We start from the raw sequence: 22,767 nt of genomic DNA, 5'->3' as shown, positions 1-22,767 counted from the left end.
GTCTAACTCTATCTGTCAAATAAAAAAAAAGAAAATATATTTCCCAATTTTATGGTTTAAAAGTTTTTCTTAAAAGCAAAATGAGACAGAATTTGCAAATTCCTGGATTGTTTCCTTTGACCACATCAGAGTCTGGTTTCTAAGTTCCTAATGGTTTCAATCAGGGTTTCATTCTCCTTAAATGGTTGTTGAACTGTTGAAGAGGATTATAATTTCCTCCACATTTATTTGAAATTGAATGGTTAATTAAAAAGCATGCTAACCCTTAAATCAACTGGACTTCTAAGAAATTTTTCAAAGTGTTTTTAAGGGGATATTAAAAAAAATGATGCTTGAATGTCTAAAAGCCTCAACATTCTTTTAATGGCACACTTTAATTTAGGCAGAAACTCATGCAATATGAAAACTCTACAAAGAATGGAGAAGGATAATAAGGGTGTTTATGTTTTTCACCAGAAGGAAATCATAGTTGGAAACAGCAAAGGCAGAGACATGGAGATTAGTGGAGACAAAGAGAGGAGTGGTAGTTTCTGATCTTGAACCCTAGAATCTCTTTGAATAGAATGGGTGTTAAGACCCACAAAGGGAAGCTTGAGACCAGGCTCTGGTAAAAGAGCCTCAGCAAGGTGCTTAGTACCCAAGACCTCTGACCCAACTGTCAGAGCTACCTTCCTTCCAGGAACTATATACCTCTGCATAATGTGCCTACATGGTGACCAGATAACAGGGGGACATAGCCCCTACTCCCAAACCCTATGTTGCTTGGGTCATTTGGCAGACTGTGGGATGGGCAGGAAGAACTTGTACTTACCGAGACTGAATCTTGACCCAAGTGGAACTGAGTTGGAGTCAACTACAATTTTATTTTTTCTCTTTTGAAGACTAAAGCACTGTGTCCCAATTTTAGGCATGAAAATTTTTGGAAGCAGAAGCAGGCTGACACAATCTTCCTTTCCCTTTGATCTCTGCATTATCTCATCCCTATTAAAGATGTCAGAACCAAGCAGACATGAGTAAGTCAGTTATTTTGTGGATGGAATAAGAATAGATGATAGAGGCCAGCCCAGAGTGTTGGAAATCCTCTCACTTACATTTAATAGGACATTCTGGGCTGTATGCTTAAGAATGGAGCCACTGTGAGAAGAGTCTGAAATCCAGGGATTGATGGAAAAGCACTGTACTTGTCAGAGGCAATGTACATTGTGGTTAAGTGAGCAACTGGGTTCAATCCTAGTTTCACTACTTACTACCTATGTTGTCTGAGGGCTGACAATCATCCTTTCTGTACTTCAGTTGGGTACCTTATAATATCATGACCATGATTAAATGAGCTGATTTATTCACAACACTTAGAATAGTGTCTTGGCCAGGACTGGTTCTCTGTGAACATTAATATCATCATTATCATCAGCACATGGGGTTATGTCAGATGACCAGAGTTCTAATTCTGATTTTACTACTTCCTTTTACAAAATAAAAAAGATCAAGATCAATCAAACTAAAGTCAGCTGTTTCCAAATATATTTTTAGCAGTAGATATCATTCTTCAAGCATGGATATCAAGAGATTCTAAATATATATGCACTCATTGATTTTTAAAAAATTCTACTTGCTTAAATCAGCCAACAATAAATTTGTGATCGCACTTTAAAAAACCTCTAAGGATGATAAGCATCAACAATAATTGAATATTGAGTTCAAAATCATTATGGTCAATTTTATTTTCTGTTTCCTCTTCATTCTGCTTCTTGCCTTTCTACTCCAGTTCTGTGATTCTCTGCCTCTCTTCCTCTTCATCACAGGATGTCTGCCAGCAGCATTCAGAGCAATGTCCTTCTAAATTCCAATCTAGTGAAAAAGAGTGAGCATCTTTTTCATAGTTTTACCTGGGATGCATTCACTTTGAATGACCTGGCCTGGACCACATGCCCAGTCCTACACTAATCACAATGGCCAGAGGTCATGCGGATCTGCACTTCGGGTGATATGTTCCATCTTTGAGACTTGGAAGAAAGGGAATAAGGGGTACCTACTAGGCTTGTTCTCCACTGTACCTTTTGGTAGTGCTTTCTCAAAATCTGTAGTGTTTTGAATTTGGAACCCACTAGATGTGATTTCTAACATTTGGCAGGTTTCCAAGGTGTTGAATCCTATAAAAGCAATTGCTATGAAAGAAATGAGAGCTTCAGCAGTCCGCTGAAGGAGGTAACATCGTGTTCCCCTCAAACCACAATATGCATACATCCACCAATTCTACTGTTCTGGGAGGCACTGCCTTGTCTCTGTGCACCCACAACAGTGCTATTCTTGGCATGTATCTGGAAGTGGGCACAAGATTTTCCTGGGTTTAGTTCTTCCTCACACTGCATGTAGTTTACTTCATGTTCTGATTATGTATTGCATTGGAACAAACATCTTCACAACATAGAGACTTAACATTATAAGAATATATTAGTATCTCTCACAGTTCTTGGGTCAGCTGGGCTTCTCCAGGTGTTTCCAGCTTGGGTTCTATGTAGTTACAATTGGATAGCAACTTGGTAGTGTTGTCTTGATGGCAGCATCATTCACGTGTATAATATAATGACTGGATTGGAAAGATTCAAACAGCCAGGGCTGAAATAGCTACGGCTTGCTGTACCCTGCCCCGCCCTCTCACCACATGGGACCTCCAGCAGGACAGCCCAGGATAGTTGGGTTTCTTACATGGCAGAGCATACCAAGATTTAGTGTTCCTGGAGAATGAGGAGGAGGCTGCAGGACAAATATTTTTAGGCCTAACCTTTAGAGCCACAAAGTGTTACTTCCACTACCCTTGCAAAGCCCACATGTGTAGCCTTCCTAAAAGCTTCAGACCTCCTGAAGATGGCTTCGGGACAACTTGCCAAACAATGTGTACCTTCCAGGTCTCTGATAAACCATGTCACACTTTTCTATCTGAAATCACAGTTTAGAGATTATCCCTGCTCATGCTGTGATGATTCTGTCCTAGTCTCGATGGAAATGAGTTTGCAGGAGGTGAGATTACGGAGGCATAGCAAGAAAAGTGGCTTCTTAAATGTGTGCTGAAAAGAGGCTTAGAGATGATATGCAAATGCAATAGTCTGTCTGGGCACAGTGACTTATTTTGAATAGCTGTGATCCTTTTGAATGCTTATAAACATATAGCAATGCCTCACCCTGTGCATCTGAGGCATTAGCTATGGAATACAGGTAGAGTGAGGAAAGACATTTGCTTTACCACTTACTAATTGAAAGCAATGAGGCACCCTGAAGAGACTGTGATACAACCTGATGTTATTACCAGCAATTTGAGCAACTTCAGGAAGAAAGATGATGCTATCTTCCAGGTGAGCTCCCACGTTAATTGCAGACTTCAGCGTGATCTCATAAGCAAGGGAAAAGGGAAAACACATAGGCATGTGAGAGCACTAAAGCTTAACGCTCTGCAGCTCCATCCCTTTGAGGATCACAGAGGATATGAATAATCAGAAGGCAAGAGAAAGAGAGCTGGTACTGCACTTACGTGGCCTTCTGGGAGAAGTGGATTATGAAATCCTGGTTCTCACATTTTTGCAAGGCTGTTTAAGAAAGGAGAGTGCATGGATAGAAGTGTGAAGGGATTGTCAAAACACAAAATTTGTGTCAATTTTAATTTCTGACACCTAGTCCAGCTTAACACCTGTTATTGGTCCTTAAGTACTTTCAAATATTGGAAGAATTAAATCTACATTACAGAATGGGCTTGTCATCAGATACTAAGTATTGCTGAGCAAAGAACACTAGATAAAATTATAAAATTAGCAAAAATGCTCTCTAACCTTCTACTCCTTCGTGTGCTCACATTCGGTCCTCCAGAAATCTATTCCTAGTAATTCTGGCAGCAATAACTCTGGGATACTATGGCCAACTACTTTCTTCTTAAGGCTTAATACTGTCAAGTTAAGTAGCAAACATTTATGATATCTGGTCACTGGGTCCATTTAACAGGCATTCACTGTGCATTTATTGAGCAGCAATTACATGCCAGGGGCTGTTAGGTAGCTGGCTTATCGAAATGAACAATCCAGCAATAGTTTTGATGTATGGAACTAACAGCTTAGCATTATGTCTTTCTAGAAGAACCTCAGTGGGAGAGTGGGTGGATATCTATACATTATTCATTTTGCCTATAAAACCTAGAGAGAGAACAATGGGGAGTCTCATGAACTTGATAGCTTATAATGAACGGAATCTCACTGAATTCTGCTCCTGCTTTCCCCCTAGTCATAGCCATACTTTCGAGGAAAAGTATGGAAAAATCAAGAAGAGGTAGATACAATAACAAATGTTTCTGGAAATCTGGACCAATAAGTTCAATTTCCCCAAAATAGAAAATCACAAATATTTGTTCAAGTTCATGCATGTACTTCTCTATTAATGTGCAAAATTTTGTTTCTCGTGATGGAGCCGGGATGAAGTTATTAAAATTTTTTTTTGACAGACAGAGTTAGACAGTGAGAGAGAGAGAGAGAGACAGAGAGAAAGGTCTTTTTTCCGTTGGTTCACTCCTAAAATGGCCGCTATGGCCGGTGCGCTGTGCAGATCCGAAGCCAGGAGCCAGGTGCTTCCTCCTGGTCTCCCATGTGGGTGTAGGCACCCAAGCACTTGAGCCATACTCCACTGCCTTCTCAGGCCACAGCAGAGAGCTGGACTGGAAGAGGAGAAACTGGGACTAGAACCCGGGGTACTGGTGGCCGCAGGTGGAGGATTAGCCAAGTGAGCCTTGGCACTGGCCAGAAGTTATTAAATTTGAGCTAAAACACACACACACACACACACACACACACAAAGATTTGAGCTAAGGCTTAAAAATGTAAAGACCAACATGTATTTGCTGGAAAAAAAAATCAATGGGAAGATAAACTGTAGTATCATTCAATCAACAAATATTTATTAAGTTTCCATAAGTACTGGAGTTACTATGGAAAATAATACAAAGTGAATCTCTTGTGAATTTTGGATTCATGTATGGGCGATAGATAATAAATAGTGCAAACAAATGGTACAATAATAAGTAGTGATAAATGCTATAAATGTAAATAAATCAGAGTAAGTTGGAAGACTATGACAGAGGTAGTATTTCAGATCAGTTAGTAACAAGAGGACTCTATGAGGGTTAAGATTTAAGCTGCATCTAAACAGTATGCAGCAATGAGCTGCACAAAGACCTGTGGGAAGAATGTTTCAGGCAGAGGAAGTGCAAGGGTAAAGCAAAAGATGCAGTGAGAAAAGCTGAAACAGAGGTCCATGGGTTCAGGTGACTAGCAGCAGCAAATACTCTGTTGATGCTGAGTGAACCAGTAGTGGGATGTATATGGAGAGAGTTGATCAAGCTATTTAAATGGGGTTACATACAGTTCAGAATCAGAGCATTGAGGAAAAAATGATACCATGAAAGCTCAGTTCTTCTTCCTACGTAGGAAAGATTGATCCTCAAGAAATGAGTAAAGCTGAGCTGACTGATGAGGCCCAACAGCTGCTCAGGAGAGATGTGGAAGCTCAGAAGCAGGAAGACTTGACAAACTTAACTTTGGGGCCCACTAGTTTTCAGAACAAAATGATTTAATTCTGTGAGGTGAAGGTACAGGGTCCTTGCTTCCTATATCACTCAAGCTGTCATCAATGTGTCTTAAACATTTGCATAAACATGAATGGATTTAAACATGTATGCCCACACATATATACACTCACCAACAGACACACATACAACACAATTCAGTGTTTTTTTCCTCAAAAATTATTTATTTATTTGATATATAGAGAGATTTTCCATCTATTGGTTCATGCCCAAATTGTCACAATAACGGGTTCTGGGGCAGACTGAAGCCAGGAGCTAGGAATGCAATCCAGGTCTTCCATGTAGAAGGCAGGACCTGCTTTCTCTTGGGGTGCAAATGAGCAGTAAGCTGTAATTGAGAGTAGAACTGGGATTTGAAACCAGACATTCCAATATATGGTATAGGTATCTCAAGTGGCATCTTGACCACTAGGCTAAACATGCTATTTTCTGTTCTGAAGTAGGCAAGTGAGAGTAACCCTAAGTCCTGAGTGTCCCACGGTCTCTCAGTTTCCATAAAAATCAAAAGTCTTAACATTGTTTACTTCTTATCTTTGTTGTAAAGATATTCTCACCGTTGGCTCATGAGGTTGTTCCAGAGCTTGGCAATTCTTTCTGGGGGAAATTGCTGTGTGTCCTAACATGACAGGGCCCATTAATCCTGGTTAAAGCTGTGGTTGTGGAATACTTTCAGATTTCTCTTCTCTTCTGGGATGCTATGGCCAAGGGAGATTTGACTCTCTCTCACTGTAAGTTTTGCCACTTTTCCCTCAACCTAACAATATAATGACTTCTGCTTCTTCTCTGATACTCTGGTCTAGAAACTAAAACTCCAAAACTCTGAGCTTTCCTTTGAACATTAAGTGCTTTCTAGCTCTTAAGAGTGGCAATTTCTCCCCACCCTTTGCTCCAGTCTTCAAGGGGTCTGCATGGTTTGATCCAGGGTTATCTTCCAGTATCCTAGCAGATGCTGTTCTTGCACATGCTGGAACTCAAGAAGCTTCCCCTTGTCTTATCATAGAATACATCTTTCAGTAGCATCAATCAAAGTTAAACAAGAGACATCACTGATTTTTGCAGTAATAGACCTGTTTCCCATGATTCCTTCTCGCCATGGTTCTTCTAGCTCTTTTCCACTTCTCAGTCTGTGGACAGTGCTCTGTCCTTATTGGGCTTTAGCAAATTTTTGCCCAGTTTTGTGTCCTCTTGGCCAAACCTAGTGAAAAGTTGGCTTGGCAGAGACTAACTTGGCTCACCAAATCCATTTCCCTTTCATCCTGGCTATACAGTTAGACTACCTTTCCAAGACTCTTCTATAGTTAGTCCATCTATGTGTCAAGAGTTCTAGTCAGTGGAAAGTTGGCCATGAATATCTCCCAAGGGTTATCTTCCATTTTTTGTTTTTCCCTTGGACCATTTGAGTGGGCAGAATTCTTTTTTTTTTTTTAATTAGATAGGCAGAGTTAGACAGTGAGAGAGAGACAGAGAGAAAGGTCTTCCTTCTGCTGGTTCACCCCCCAAATGGCTGCTATGGCTGGCGCGCTGTGCCGATCTGAAGCCAGGAGCCAGGTGCTTCCTCCTGGTCTCCCATGTGGGTGCAGGAGCCCAAGCACTTGGGCCATCCTCCATTGCCTTCCTGGGCCACAGCAGAGAGCTGGACTGGAGGAGGAGCAACCAGGACTAGAACCCGACGCCCATATGGGATGCCAGCACCACAGGCAGAGGATTAACCTAGTGAGCCACGGTCCTGCTCCCCCCTTTGGGGGGGCAGAATTCTAATGAAGGATTAGAATTTGTGAAATGAAGCAACCTGGGACTACCAGTAGAATCCACATTGGACTTCGTATGAATTAGAAATAAAGATTTGTATTGCTGCATTACTGAAATTTGATAAATTTTCTGTTATAGCAGTTAACATTATTCACCCTAGGTAATACAGTCAGCCACATTCCTTTAAACAAAGATTTATTTACTTATTTTAAAGTAAAAGTGATGGGTGGAGGAGAGAGAGAGAGAGAGAGAAAATTTTCCATCTTCTGGTTTACTCCCCAAATGGCTACGATAGCATAGGCTAGACAGAATGAAGCCAAGACACAGGAATTCCATCTGGGTCTCCCACATGAGTGGCAGGGTTCCAAGTATTTGGACCATCTTGTGCTGCTTTCCTGTGCATTAGCACAGAGCTGGATCAGAAGCAGAGCAGTACAGCCAGGACTTGAACCAGTACTCTGGTATAGAATACTGGTATTGCATACAGTGGCTGAAACTACCACACCAAAATTCCAGCTCCATCACATTCTTTTTCTAAGGGGCTATGCTATATAGCCTACAGACATAATTTTAAATTTCCTTAGAATACCAGATCACCTGGATGGGTCTTTGGCTCAAACCCAAGGGGCAATGGGTTTAATAAGAAACGCATATGTAGGAAGCAGAGGTCTTTTCCTTCCAATGCCAAATTGGCAATAGTAACATGTAGTGAACACTGGCTGTGTACTAGTCATTGTGTTAAGTAAAGGCAAATTGTTCATGAAGTTAATGAAGCTCAGGCTTAAGGCTCCTCCCATGCACCAGCCTTTTTCACTGCCTTGGAAGGGGCCTTAGCATATTCACAGGGTCACAGCATTTGCAAATGCAAATTGTTAAGAGATTTTCTACTTGAAGGAGATAGATTTGTATAAATGTCAGGCCCCACCAAATCTAGAGTGAGTTGGAACTGAGTATTTAATGTGTATTTTGAAATGTCACCCTCACAGCAATTATGCGCAAGATGTGATTATTTTATAAGGAGAAATTTGATGCATAAAGATTTCAAGTCACTTGCCTCAAGTTATCCAGCTCTCTGGCTTCTTGGAATCAGGATTCAAACACAAGCTCCAAGACCCTAGCTCAATGCTACACTCACGGGATCTTCAACACATAGGCTTCATGCATGAGGTCTTAGATGTCAAACCAGCAAGGATGGAGCAGGAATGGCAATGGATATCATAATTCTCTTGGTCCCTCTATACAGCTTCCTTTGGATTTGCTCTAATTTATTTGGTTCCAGGAAAGATGGTGGCTTCTTCTATTTTCTGCTGCTAACAATACAATACTGCAGATAATAGATTGAGGGACCACATCTGGTAATGGCTTCCCTGAAGGCAGAATCCTGAAGGAGGCAAAATAACACCTGAAGGAGCAACAGGGGTATACCAAACTGGCTTTTATGAATGCAGCGGACCCACACTCCAGATAACTCATTAACACCTTAATCATTAATGGTAAGAATGGATTAATCCATTCATAATATCAGAGTCCTAATCACCTCTTAAAAGTCCCACCTGGTCCCACTCTCAATATTTCATGATGAGTATTAAATTTCATCATGAGTTATGGAAGGAACAAGCTATATTCAAACCAGTACAGATGGACTGGCCAGTTTTTCAGGGCTACTTTAAAGTGTTAATCTCCTACAATAGGCAGCACATAGAATTTAACATCAGAAGAAGCTGGTTTTAGCATAAGGAATCAATGGGACATGATGACACAGATTTTGCCAAGAGATGGCTGGAGGTTGCAGAAAGCAATTGTATCAAACGACCAACCCGGGGGCTGACAAAGGCAATAGAACAGCTTCAAAGCTCATTACTGCCTCAGCTTTGAGAAGCTCTCATGTTCAAAGGAGCTAGAAGGTGCAGAGGAACACACATACACAGACAGGCTGGAAAAGAGATCAAAACAGCTCCAGGGCCAGCAATGTCTTGAAATCTCTGGGCACAAACCCAGCATTACTTGTTGGGTGAGTTTATCCCCAGTCTATACACCAGCTGGTGGAGTTTTATTTCCTTGTTGACTTTTTTGCTGCCACCTGGGGAGTCTTGGTAACTGTCAACAAAGATTCAGAACACTAATAAAATGTCAGGCGCCAATACAGTTGACTTTGTGCAGGTACTAAAATCTAGCAACATGTGGATAGGCAGCTGGCATGGGTGAGCAGCCATATGGGAAAATGGGGAGGGGGGGTGCAGGAGGAGGTCAGGAGCAGGGAGGCAGAGTGAGAAACAGAATCTGATTGCTGAAGTTCCATGTTCTGTGCCCAAGGTTTAGGCAATTGTAGTAGATGCTGTTGGATGGGCAGGGGCCCAGGCCACAGTTCCTGTTAGTGGTGGCTGCTAAGGACTCACAGAGACCCTTTTCCCTAGAATTGCCCTCAACTGATGCTCATAAGGTTGTATTCCCTATACCTTCACATAAAGAGATGCCAATAGCAATGACTTATTGATACAAGTGTGCAAGAGGCCAGCCCCTTTGGCTAAAAGTAGGGATTGAAAAGTCAACGTTCTGATTTATGTTCTAGAACCTCTCATGGGTTAGGCCAAGTTTAGCTTTTACCTTAGCACATGTGTTTGTTTGGCTTCTTCCTCTCCCTATGCCATTGGCTTGCCTCCTTTGGATGCTTTTCCTGAAAATCCCCACTTCAATAAACCATGTGCATCTGATTTTCCCTGTCCTTGACTCTGTTTCTGGGAAACTGAACCTAATTCAGCACAGAGATTTAGGCCCCCAGTGCTATGGCTCAGCCTGCCAGGAAGTGATCAGGGCTTCCCAGAGATGTGTAGTGCATCCTCTTGGCTATGTGGAAGATGGCAAGTAGAGGCTACGACATATTTGAGGAGCAAGAGTCAGCTCCCAGGAAAAATGAGTGGGCAGAAAATGGCTGTCAAGAACTTAACTATAGAACTACAACTAGAACACATGTTAAGAGAATTAAAGACAAAACCCGTGCCAGAGCCCAGATCAGCAAATCCAAGAGCAGGAAATGCTATGATGGTAGAATACTTGGAGGATCTGTGTTTCTGTTTGAACCCCAATTTCTTGACCTTTTTGTGGTAAGACCCACTCACTTACTAGTCGCGTGACTCTGGGCAAGTTAAGCTTCATTTCTCGGTCTCTTCATCGACAACATGTCATTTAGTATGCACTCAAAAAATAGTAAATATTTTACAATATAAATATTGTTTTAAGCCACAGTGGATAATGGAATCTTTTTTTTCTGATATAAAGTGCACCTGGATTTCTAGATCAGGCCCAAGTCAGACTTAGAAAACAAAGAACTGCAAAGCTATAGGATATGGAATGGAAGTTGCAATATTGGCCAGATGAACTGGAAAGTACATGGTGTTGTTTGCATGGTACCCATGTTCCTGAATGTTAAGGCCCAGAAGCCCTGTGTTGCCTTTTTGCATCTCAAGGGAAGTGAGCTACTACATTGAGAGGTTGGGGGCAGAGAAAGGATTTGAAAGCCAAAAATCTTCCACAACTGGCCATTATTAATCCAAAATTGGACTCAGGAGAGTCTGTTGGAACAGAAAGTTGGCCAGTCAATATTATTGACCTAAAGGCTGCAGTTGTCAGATGTTACAATCAGAAGGCCAGATTCCCTGTGTCCAGATCAAACTGGATATTCCCAAAGAGCCAGTAGGAATCCTTACCCACTCAAATATTCCTTCCCTGGTTCACTTGCCTGCTACTTCATATTTCTAGTATAAATCTACAGGAGATAATTCACATGCAAATTAATTTATTAAGAAAGATTTCTCAGGAATAATTGGGCATGGAAGGCATGAAAGAAAAGGGGAGAATTTAAGGGGAAGTCCAGCCTAAGTGTAATCCCAAAGGGGAGGGTGGGAGTGTAAACTACACCTTAAGGTTTCTGCCAACTCCAAAGCAAAGACTGGGCTTTCATCTTCCCACACCAGTCAGTCCATGAATGAGAGCCTCTCCTGAGGACATTAAATGCCTGGAACTTCTGTCTCTCACTAGCCACCCCTTTGGATGATTCTCCATAGAGAGCTATGGAGAAGATATTTAGAAATCAAACACTCAGAAGGCAAAGAAAGGCACACGGAAAGTGTCCATGGGATCCAAAGGAATCTCAGTGGAACAGTGACAAATATGCTGCCGTCTTCAGGATTATTTTAAGACCCTGGAAAAAGTTGTTTCTGAAAATAGGCAGCTTACTGCATGTGTGCTAATATTATAAAATGAGGAGGCCATGGGATTTAGGGTTAGAAGGTGTGAGTCTTAGGAATATGAATTATATGAACCACAGGTGAAATCACTCAACTTCCCTGGACCCCAGTTCCTGTATCTACAAAATCTGCTTATTATTTTTGATCTTTATAATACAAATTAATATTTTAATATTTGCGTTATTTGATTACTGGCTTCACTGGCTTTTTGAAAAATATTTATCTATTTAATCATTTTTGAAAGACAAAGAGATAGAGAGTGTGTGTGTGTGTGTGTGTACTTCAAACCACTGATTAACTCCCCAAACAACTGCAATTGCCAGGGCTGGGTAAGACAGAAGCTGGACGCCAGGAAACTTAATCCACGTTTCCCACATGATTTACAAGAACCCAATTTCTTGAGCCATCATGTCCTGCATCCCAGGGTATGCATTAGCAGGAAACTAGAATTAAAAGCAGAATCCAGGACTTGTACTCTGGCACTCCTATATGGAATATGGGCCCACCCCTCCATTGGTTTTTTATGTTAGTGTTTTAAAATCTCAAATAGAAGAGCCAGTTGGGCTATAGCTTTTGCTGGCACAGTATATTGGAGTTGTGGTTTGAGCCCCAGCTTCTCTGCTTCCAATCCAACTCCCTGCTAATAAGCCTGGGAATGCAGCAGATTAAAGCTTGGGCCCCTGCTAAGTATGTGGGAGGCCTAGATGGAATTCCTGGCTCCTGACTTCGGTATGGCTCTGCCTTGGCTGCTGCAGTTACTTGGGGAGTGAAAAAGTAAATAGAAGACATGTCTATCTGTCCTCCTCTCTCTGACGGTTTGCCTTTCAAATAAACAAATTAATAAATTTTTAAAAAGCCTCAAGTAGGATGGCATATTTTTAAATTGTCTTACCCCCTACCCATCTGAGTATTTCAAGCCATAATATTATCCTTTCAAATACAGGATTGTTCCTTTTGTCACTATGTTATGTCTATCTTTATGCATTTTGGCCTAAATCCAATGTCACCCCAAATTAATATTGCCATATCAGCTTTCCTTTTGTTAGTGATTGCCTTACTTGATTTTTTTCCTATTCTTCTATTTTCAACTTTCACAATCATTATGTTTGAGGTGTGTCTAATGAAAACCACACATAGTTTAATTTTTTTAAAAAATGTGGTCTGAAAATCTTGTTTTTATAGATGAGCTGAATTTATTTACATTTATTTTGATTATGGATGAAGCTCAACTTTTTGTTTTATGTTTACCTTCTCTCTTCTTTCTTTCTGTTTGATTGATTCAATATTTACTTCTGTCTAAAAATTCTTAACAGAATTTAAGTAATTTGGTCTGTGACCTTGTCTAAATAATGCAACAACAATATGTTTTAGCTATTCACTGGACACCTTTCTAAACTATATCTTTCTTGGTGTTATTTGAATTCTGTCTAGATATGTGAAAAATGCTGTTTTTATTTATTTTCATTCTCTTTGGGGGCAAAGAGACATAAAATGTGAAAGAGACATAAAATTTCCAATCTACTGGTTCAGTCACCAAAATGCCCACAACAGCCAGGGAAAAGCCAGGCAGAAGCCAGGAGCCTGGAACTCAATCCACATCTCCCACAAGGGTGGCAGTGACCCAAGTATTTGAGTCACCATGTGCTGCCTCCCAGTGTGTGCATTAGCAGGAATATGTGTCTAAAGCAGAGCAACCAGGACTCAAATCAGCTCTTAGATATGGGATGCATGCATCCCAAGTAGTGCCAAACATATGTCCCTATCATTGTTTTTAATGGGTGACTCGTAAATAAAACTCATTAGCATACTACCAAATTTGATAATATTGGGTTTTGTTTTTTTTTTTTACTCCACTATATTCTTCTATATCTCCCAGGATGTTTTTTTTTTTTTGTCAAAGTACATTTTTTAGCAATTATTTTAATGAAAATCTATGGGTAATAATCTTATTTTTTCCATTTCTTCTGGAGTGAACTCATTTCCAGTTGTCCGTTTTGTGGCTGTCTTTCTCACCATTATTTCTTTTGTGTTTTGGAAGTTTACTATTCCTCCCTTCTCCTCTCTCTTTCTCTCTCTCCTTCTCCCACCTCCATGCTTATGTCTCATAGTCTTATAGGTTTATATCTAATCTCTTGTTACCCCCCGAGAACATTTAATCAAAAAAAGCATCTTATATTGGTAGTACAAGGCTCCCAAAACTCACTGACACTGTGATTATCACTAACTGAGCTACCAAGTCAACAGTTAAGCAGACTTCCAGGATGAAATTCGGTATTTCTTACAGTTTCCCTGCTATCCAGCTGTACAAAATAGCCATCCAGACTGTGGTTTTAAGAGCTTATTTCAGTTCTTTTCATGGGTGAGAGAATCTCAAACTTGTTTTGGATTTCAAACAATGAGTTTGAAGAAAGTGTCTCCTATTTCTCATTAGGTACTTTTAGCTTTGCTATTCTACAGGAGCCCAGCTGTCTGTTTCCTTCTAGGTCTGGAGTTAAGGCAGCCTGTAAACTCAGTCCCATTTATTTTTCCAAGTTTATGTCTATTTCTTGTCTTCAGAGATGTTTACATTCATTTTAGGATGCTTACATTGTCTTAAATTCTTCCTTTTACATAATTTATTTTGTGCCAGACAGCAATTGCCACATTAAAAAAAAGAAACACTCCTGAAAACTGAATGGTTTAATATAACAGTCATTCACTGTCACTTATGTTTCTGGGGTTGGACTACTCTAGACTGGAGTTAGCTGGAAGCACTGCTCATGTTGCAGGCAATGGAAAGGGAAATAAAGATGTTGGCTTCTTTATCCTTCCATCCAGTCTTCAATTGGTCTCCCCAGTAGCCAAACTCACAGTAGTCAAAGAATACGGGTAACATTGATGAGTACATAAATGCTAGTCTCCTGGGTTCAGAACTGAGTGGAGAAGGTGAGAAGAGGTAGCAGAAAATACTGAGCAGATCACTCCAGGGTGCACACAAGCAGGTGGAAAATCACTGGGAGGCACAGGACACATGCAATCAAAAACCAAGAGAATTCAAAACTTGAAGATGATGTGATCATTCAAGACATATTTTAGAAACTCATTCTATTTGGGCTGTTGGCTCAGATGAGGGATACATAGGCAGAAGGAACAAAGCATCTCTATTTAGGAAAATCCTTTTACTTTTCAAAGCATTTTTTTACCCTCAAAGAAATATAATACCCTTTAGACTTTTTATTACTTTTGGGCTAAAAAAATGAGGAGAGGATGAATTTTCTCATTCAATGGACACTAGAGTGGCAGTCAGGAAACCCATCGAGTTCTAGGTCTACCACGTCAAGTTCTGTGATGTTGGACAATTCACATGGCTTCCTTATCCTCCAGTTGTTCTTCTGCAGAAAATGAAGGGATTGATCAACACTGAAAATGCAGATATCTATCTACAAGTGATACCAATTATTTTCATTAACTTTTTTTAAGATTTATTTATTATTTACTTGAAAGTCAGAGTTACACAGAGAGAGGAGAGGCAGAGAGAAAGAAAGGTCTTCCATCTGATGGTTCACTCCCCAGATGGCTGCTCCGGCCGAAGCTGAGCCAATCCGAAGCCAGGAGCCATGAGCCTCCTCCAGGTCTCCCATGTGTGTACAGGGGCCCAAGGACTTTGGCCATCTTCCACTTCTTTCCCAGGCCATAGCAGAGAGCTGGATTGGAAGAGGAGCAGCTGGGACTAGAACCGGCGCCCATATGGGATGCCCATGCTTCAGGCCAGGACATTAACCTGCTGCGCCACAGCACCGGCCCCTCATTAACTTTTTTTATTCAAAAATATTTAACACTGATTGTCTGTATACTGGCATTTTTGGTGAATCTCTAGAACTAATGGAAATCTTGATTTAAAAAAAATATTTTACATCCTCCCTACCCTAATTCTTAAAACCATTATTTTCTTCCCTGCATCCTAAGCAAAAGAGTGCTAACCCTGACAACTGCCCAAGGCAAAACATGGCTTGATAATGGTAACATGAAAAAGCCAAAAGCCTGTACATTCAGATTTCCAGCATGTGTGCTGGTTTCCTGGCCTCGTAGACATCTCAGTAATTATCTAGAATTATGCATAATTTACCTACTTTGATTCACGAAGAAATTGTCAGTTTCAAGGTCAGAGTTTGACAGTTTATTGGTTTGTCCTGTAGAAATAAACTGGGGGCATTTGTAGCTGGAGTCTTTAATGTGCACAGTTGAGGCCCTAGATGTGAAGCTGCTCCCTATTTATAGCTGGGCAAGCTTAATTGTCGCTTTTCAGTCTAAATGGAAAGTCTCTGTTTACTGCTGCTTTTAATTGTAGCAAGCTGGCGAAAAAGCATGCAGGGCCTCTTCAGTAAAGGCAACTCAATGAAAGCATTTTGACAATAAATTATTATTGCCATCATGAAAATGATGCCCTGCATTCAAATACCCAGCAAGCAACAGCTCAGCTTCTTTGATGGACCCAGCCTAATGCTTTTACATTTTCTTGATTCACTCTTTTTTTTCCTCTTGTTTTTGTAGAACATTAATGCTGATGAAAGTGTTTCAGTCCTACTTAATCTCTTAGCTCTCATTTCACAGACACAAATCTGAGTTCCCCATTCAGGACTGAAACATGATTGTGTCAGAGTTATAAAAAGGAAGATCATCTGGAAATCAGAGTCAACTTGTTTTCTATGTGTTCCTGATTGGAAGAGAACTGTGATGTGCATCAAACCTTGGTTTATGGAGTTCTCTTTGATGTAGTTCTTCGCAAAAGTTTTCTACCAAATGTGCCATTTTATTCTCAACTCCTTGGGAATCTACTAGAATATTATAAGGACCCAATTCTGGTTAAAACAAAATCACAAACCCCAAAGTGCTGGAGAGAAAACTCCCTAAGAAGGATCTTCATGTGGGGAAGTAGGAATGTATGAAGATTATATTTTTCAAAAATGATCAGTATAATCTCTCTCTACATGCTCATCCAGATCTTGGTGCTCCTCACCAAAAGGAGAGTCTGTTTCCACTTTTCTGAACCTTGACAGTCTTTATAAATGCCTATGTGAACAAATGCAACAGTAGCAATTTTGGGTGACTTTTGAGGTTAGGTGGTTAAAAAAACACCATGGTTTCTACTTTTCTCTTTCATGGTATTCTCCCCTGGAGCCCAGCCATCATGTTGTGTGGAAGCCCAGACCATCTGGAGTGGTTCCATGCATGAGTTTAGCTGAGGTCTCAGCTGACAGCTGGCATCTGCCTGTGAGTGAGACTTTCAACTGTCCCAGCTAATGACCTGGGTAGTCTGAGTAATCTATCCTCATTGAGCCCTATAAAAACTGAAGATTTATGAAGAAGAGAAATGCTGTTGATTTAAACCACTACATTTAAAACCTATTTACTTGAAAGGCAGACAAAGTGAAGGAGAGAGAGAGAGAGAGATCTCCCCAAATGTCTACAACATCTTGCCCTGGGCCAAGCCAAAGCCAGGAGTTAGTTAGTAATTCAATCCAAATCTCCCACATGGGTGACAAGAACCCAAGTAATTGAACTATCACCTGCTGCCTCCCAGAGTACACATTAGCAGGAAGCTGGCATGGGAAGCAGAGCCAGGACTTGAACCAACACATTGAAATGAGATACAAATATCCCAAGTGGCATCTTAATTGTCACACCAAATGCTTATCCCATAAACCATTACATTTGACATTCTATATTACATAGCCATAAAAATTGGAGTAATACAATACAAAAACTATTCCATTGTATATCACTTGCTTTTTTTTAGAAGTACTTTTTGTAAAAAAAAAAGTTTATTTATTTATTTGAAAGTCAGAGTTACACAGAGAGAGGAGAGGCAGAGAGAGAAAGGTCTTCCATCTGATGGTTCACTCCCCAATTCGCTGCAACAGCTGGAGCTGCAGCAATCCAAAGCCAGGAGCTAGGAGCATCTTTCAAGTCTCCCACACAGGTGCAGGGGCCCAAGGACTTGGGCCAACTTCCACTTCTTTCCCAGGCCATAGCAAAGAGCTGAATCGGAAGAGGAGCAGCCAAGTCTTGAATAGGTGCCCATATGGGCTGCCAGCACTTCAGGCCAGGGCATTAACCCGCTATACCACAGCGCCGGCCCCTCATTGCTTTTAAAATGTGTCTTCGCCTTTACTTTTGAAGAGGTCATTCTTTTGGATAATTTATTGCTCACATCACCTAGAATTGTCCCACCCAGAGATTCATTTGTTGAAGTACTAATGTCTGGTACTTCAGAATATGACCTATTTGGAGACACAGTCTCTAAAAAGGTGAAATGAATTCATTAGTACTGGTGTCTTTGTAAGAAGAGGAAATTAGGAGTTTACCTCACAGAGAATAAAGATCAGATTGAGATAGAGAATTTGGCCACCCATCAGCCAAGAAGAAATGTCTTCAGAATAGACCCTCTGCACTAACGCCTTCATCTTGGACTTGTCGTCTCCAGAATCCTGAGAAAATAACTTTGTTGTTTAAGCTGCAAGCCTGTGGTGCTTTGTTAGGAGCCCTAGTGAAGAAATTCAGAACCTTACACATAAAGTGTTATCAGTCTTAGAGGAGAGATCCACAGATTAGGAAGCTGATGCATAAAAAGCAATTTGCCCAGGGTCACACAGTTCCAGTTCCTTTCAGAAATGTGGGTCCAAGAATTTAGCTTACCCAAAGTATCACAGAGAGCTTAAAGAAAGACTCAAAACTAGAAAAGTTCAACTCTGTCCTATTTTGCACCATATAGTATCAGAGTGCTCAGAAAACGTCACATAGTACTGTTAGTGGAGTTAAATAGGGTGATTACTGAGTACCAACTGCCTACACAGCTTCTACTCCTTCTCTTTATAATAGAATCCAAGTTTCTTTCGGGTGTCCCTTCTTCCTGTACCCATGTGACTCAGAAGAATCTTCTCAACTTCAGGATTTAATCTGATTGGACTAAGTATTATTGCATTCCCCCAGGTCTGTGATTGGTTTGTGAAGTCATGTGACCCAGCTCTGGCCAATGATGTGGTGAGAGTTCCATTGGAGAATTCAAAATTCTGGCTTGCTCTTAAGAATAAGCTATTTCTGTCTCTCTCTCTCTCTCTCTCTCTCTCTCTTTCTCTCTTTTTCTCCTTCTCTCCTTCTCTCTTTCTTTCTCTCCCCCTCTTCTTTCTTCAGATTTGAATGAAGATGGATAATCCACAATTGACCCCAGGGTAAATGAGCCTTAAAAATAAAATCAACCTTGTGAGTAGAAGAGACTAGACATGTAGATTACCTAAGCCCTAGATAATAACAATGGGATGCTGGATCAGCCAACTCCTACAAAATTTCCCATTAAATGAGATTATACATTACCTCATTTAAAAAGCTAGTGTGGAGTGTATTAGAACAACAAAGTTAATGATTGCAAAAGGCATGTCAACAGTTTCAAATGCCTTTAACTGGGTGCATGATTCCTTCTCTCTGCCCCCAAAGCAGCCATAGCCAAAATTAGCTTTATCCTTTCTAACTCTTCCTCCTTAGGCTATAAAAGTCCGAATGGTTTCCCTCTCACGTGAAGGATCATGGGATGAACTCTGTGCAATTTCTCCAAGCCAGTCCTGAAATAGAAAACGTATGAAGCAAGATTTCAGCCTTAGATGCTCCATTCTGTACATCACTGACTAAACAAAGCATTCGACAGCACCCTTTGCAGCAGGAGAGAGGAAGAAAGAGAACATCTGGCATATTTCTGGACCTGTAAGTATGTTATAGGATGCAAAAGAGATCTGGCTCTTCTCTTCTCTTGTCCAGTGTTGTTTTTCGCTGCTTTATGGGGGATTTAATGATGGGTAGTGAAAATAAAATTAGTAGTATTAGCAACTTGATTAGATTCATGTTCTATCTGGAGAAATGGACTTTGAGGCATCAATTCTATAACAAAAGCTTTCAAATACTTGACATTTAGATTAGCCTTGATTCTAACATTTTTAAATGAATGTAATGTGTGCCTATTATCAACTGGGAGGTAGCAGTTGCAGGTCTCATCAATTGCGTTATACAAATGATTTGTGACAAGGAGTTTGATTTGCCAAAGTTGGGTGAATGAAGACTTGAATCTTGGACTTCTGATTCCTAGTTCCAGTGCTCTTTTTAATTGTTTTTTGACTTGATCCCTTTCACATTTAAAAACAATTGATATAATTATAAATTCATATGAAGTTATTAATTATTATTCATATTAAGTTATAATGATAGTTTTGTATATAATACCCCAATATTGATATTTTACAAAATTATATATAATATCACAGTCAGTATATTGATATTAACATAGCCAAGATACAGAATATTTCTATCACTTTAGGGATCATTCATGCTATATATTATAATCACATCAATTTCCCTTCAACTTTTACTGCACCTTAACCCATGGCAACTACTAATTTGTTTTCTATTTATATTTCTTTAATTTTGTCATTTCAAGAGTACTCTATAAAGAGAGTCATGTATTAGGAAACTTTTTAGTATTAACTTTTTTCCCACTAGCCATAATTTCTGGGGAGCCACCTAGGTTGTTTTGTGTATCAGTAATTGCATCACTTAGTAGTCTTTTGTGGTATGGAATGGTTTGTTTAATCATTCATCTCTTGAAGGCTCTCTGAGTTGCTTGCACTTTTTGGCTATTATGAATAGAGCTTATCTAGATATTCGTGTGTAGGGTTTTGTGTGAACATAAATTTTTAATTCTCTGGGATAAGTGCTTAGGAATACAATTGTTGGGTCATATGGTAGGTGTATTTATTTATTTATTTATTTTAAAGATTTATTTGTTGACTTGAATGGTGGAGTTATAGAGGAAGAGGTAGAGAGAGAGAGAGAGAGAGGTCTTCCATCTGCTGGTTCACTCCTCAAATGGCTGCAATGGTCAGAGCTGTGCCTATCCAAAGCCAGGAGCCAGGAACTTCCTCCCAGTCTCCCACTCGGGTGCAGGGGCCCAAGGACTTGGGCCATCCTCCGCTGCTTTCCAAGACCATAGCAGAGAGCTGGATCAGAAGTGGAGCAGCTATGACTCGAACTGGTGCCCATATGGGATGCCAGCACTGCAGGTAGTGGCTTTACCAACTACGCCACAGTGCCAGCACCTATTTATTTATTTTTAACCAACTGCCAAACTCTTTCCAGAATGGTCATACCACTTTATGTTCCTGCCAGCAAGTTGGTGATAACATTTTTTAAAAATATTTATTCTATTTATTTGAAAGGCAATGCAGGCCGGTGCCACGGCTCACTAGGCTAGTCCTCTGCCTGTGGCACTGGCACCCCGGGTTCTAGTCCCACTTGGGGCACCGGATTCTGTCCCAGTTGCTCCTCTTCCAGTCCAGCTCTCTGCTGTGGCCCGGGAGTGCAGTGGAGGATGGCCCAGGTCCTTGGGCCCTGCACCTGCATGGGAGACCAGGAGGAAGCACCTGGCTCCTGGCTTTGGATCGGTACAGCGCACCAACCATAGCGGCCATTTTGGGGGTGGACCAATGGAAAAAGGAAGACCTTTCTCTCTGTCTGTCTCTCTCACTAACTCTGCCTGTCCAAAAAAAAAAAAAAAAAGAAAAAAAAAAAGAAAGAAAAAGAAAGGCAATGCAGCAGAGAGATGGGGAGAGACAGAATGAGAAAGAGATTTTTTCATCCATTAGTTCACTCCCCAAATGGCTGCAATGGCATGTGCTCAGCCAGTCTGAAACCAGGAGCCCAGAACTCCATCTTGGTCTCCCATGTGGGTAGCAGAGACACAAGTACCCAGGCCATCTTCTGAAGCTTCCAGGAACAGGGAGCAGTGGGGACAGAAGCCAGCACTCAAATGAGATGCCAGGGTCACAAGCAGCCACTACACCAACACCAGCCCCATTTTCTTTTTCCTGCCTTTATGTACATTACTTGAACAGTTTTTAAGAACCATTTTTTTTTTTTTGACAGGCAGAGTTAGACAGTGAGAGAGAGAGACAGAGAGAAAGGTCTTTCTTCCGTTGGTTCACCCCCCAAATGGCCGCTATGGCTGGCGCTGTGCTGATCCGAAGCCAGGAGCAGGTGCTTCCTCCTGGTCTCCCATGGGGTGCAGGGCCAAGCACTTGGGCCATCCTCCTCTGCCCTCCCAGGCCACAGCAGAGAGCTGGACTGGAAGAGGAGCAACCGGGACAGAACCGGCGCTCCAACTGGGACTAGAACCCAGGGTGCCGGCGCTGCAGGCGGAGGATTAGTCTGGTGAGCCGCGGCGCTGGCTTAAGAACCCAATTTTGAATTATCTATAGTTTTTTTGAGTGTATCTACTTATATAGCTCTTTATAGTGGTTGATATATATGTGGGGCCTTCAGAATATTCATGGAAAAATGCTTATTATGAGAAAATATGCATGGATTTCAAAGTTTTTTTAATGCTAGAATAAAGTTTAAATTTTACTTTTCCAAACTTTTTGTGGTACTTTTGAATGTCTCACAGTCTACTGGTGTTATCATTTTAAAAGTTTGAATTAAGTGTAGAAAGAAAAACTTTTCCAGGCTGGCATTGTGGTGCAGTGAGTAAAGTTGCTGCCTGCAATACCAGCACCCTATATAGGTGCTGGCTTGAGTCCAGGCTACTCCAATTCCAATCCAGCTCCCTAGTAATGTGCCTGGGAAAGCAGCAGAGGATGGCCTAAGTACTGGGCCCCTGTACCTACGTGGGAGACCTGGAAGAAGCTCCTGGCTTTGGCCTGGCCTGGCACAGTCATTGCAGCTATTTTGGGAGTGAACCAGCAGATGGAAGATCTCCCTCTCTCAACTCTTCCTTTCAAATAAATAAATCTTAAAAAAAAAAAAAAGAGTCTGGGTTTACTTTCTGTCCATATGCCCTCTTCTGTTCATAATATAGTTTTATTAAATATTTTCTGTTCATACATTTAAAACCACAGTTCAACAATGTTAAACTTTTGCTTCAACCATCAAATGCAGTTTAGAAGTCTCAATAGGAGAGTCTATTACATTTTTTAAAACTTTTTTTAAAATTTATTTTGACATTAGAGTTTACAGTGAGAGAGAGAGAAAGAGAAAGGTCTTCCTTCCATTGGTTCACTCTCCAAATGGCCACAATGGCTGGAGCTACACCGATCTGAAGCCAGGAGCCAGGAGTCTCTTCCTGGTCTCCCACGT

At 40.9% G+C, this 22,767-nt stretch overlaps 1 long non-coding RNA gene across 3 annotated transcripts in view; it reads left to right on the top strand.

Moving 5' to 3' along the window:
* Positions 1-22,767, top strand: part of LOC103348253 (uncharacterized) — a 204,097-nt gene that overhangs the window by 113,782 nt on the left and 67,548 nt on the right. For 2 of the 3 annotated variants that reach the window (XR_011379992.1, XR_011379993.1), the window contains exon 7: positions 19,132-19,351. This is a non-coding gene — a long non-coding RNA (uncharacterized lncRNA). The remainder of the gene's footprint in view (positions 1-19,131; positions 19,352-22,767) is intronic. The other variant, XR_011379991.1, reaches the window with a different exon arrangement.

Source organism: Oryctolagus cuniculus, chromosome 11 (genome assembly GCF_964237555.1).
Source record: "Oryctolagus cuniculus chromosome 11, mOryCun1.1, whole genome shotgun sequence".
Classification (NCBI taxonomy): domain Eukaryota; kingdom Metazoa; phylum Chordata; class Mammalia; order Lagomorpha; family Leporidae; genus Oryctolagus; species Oryctolagus cuniculus.
The sequence above is the reverse complement of the archived record's forward strand: the minus strand, read 5'-3'. Positions and strand labels throughout refer to the sequence as shown.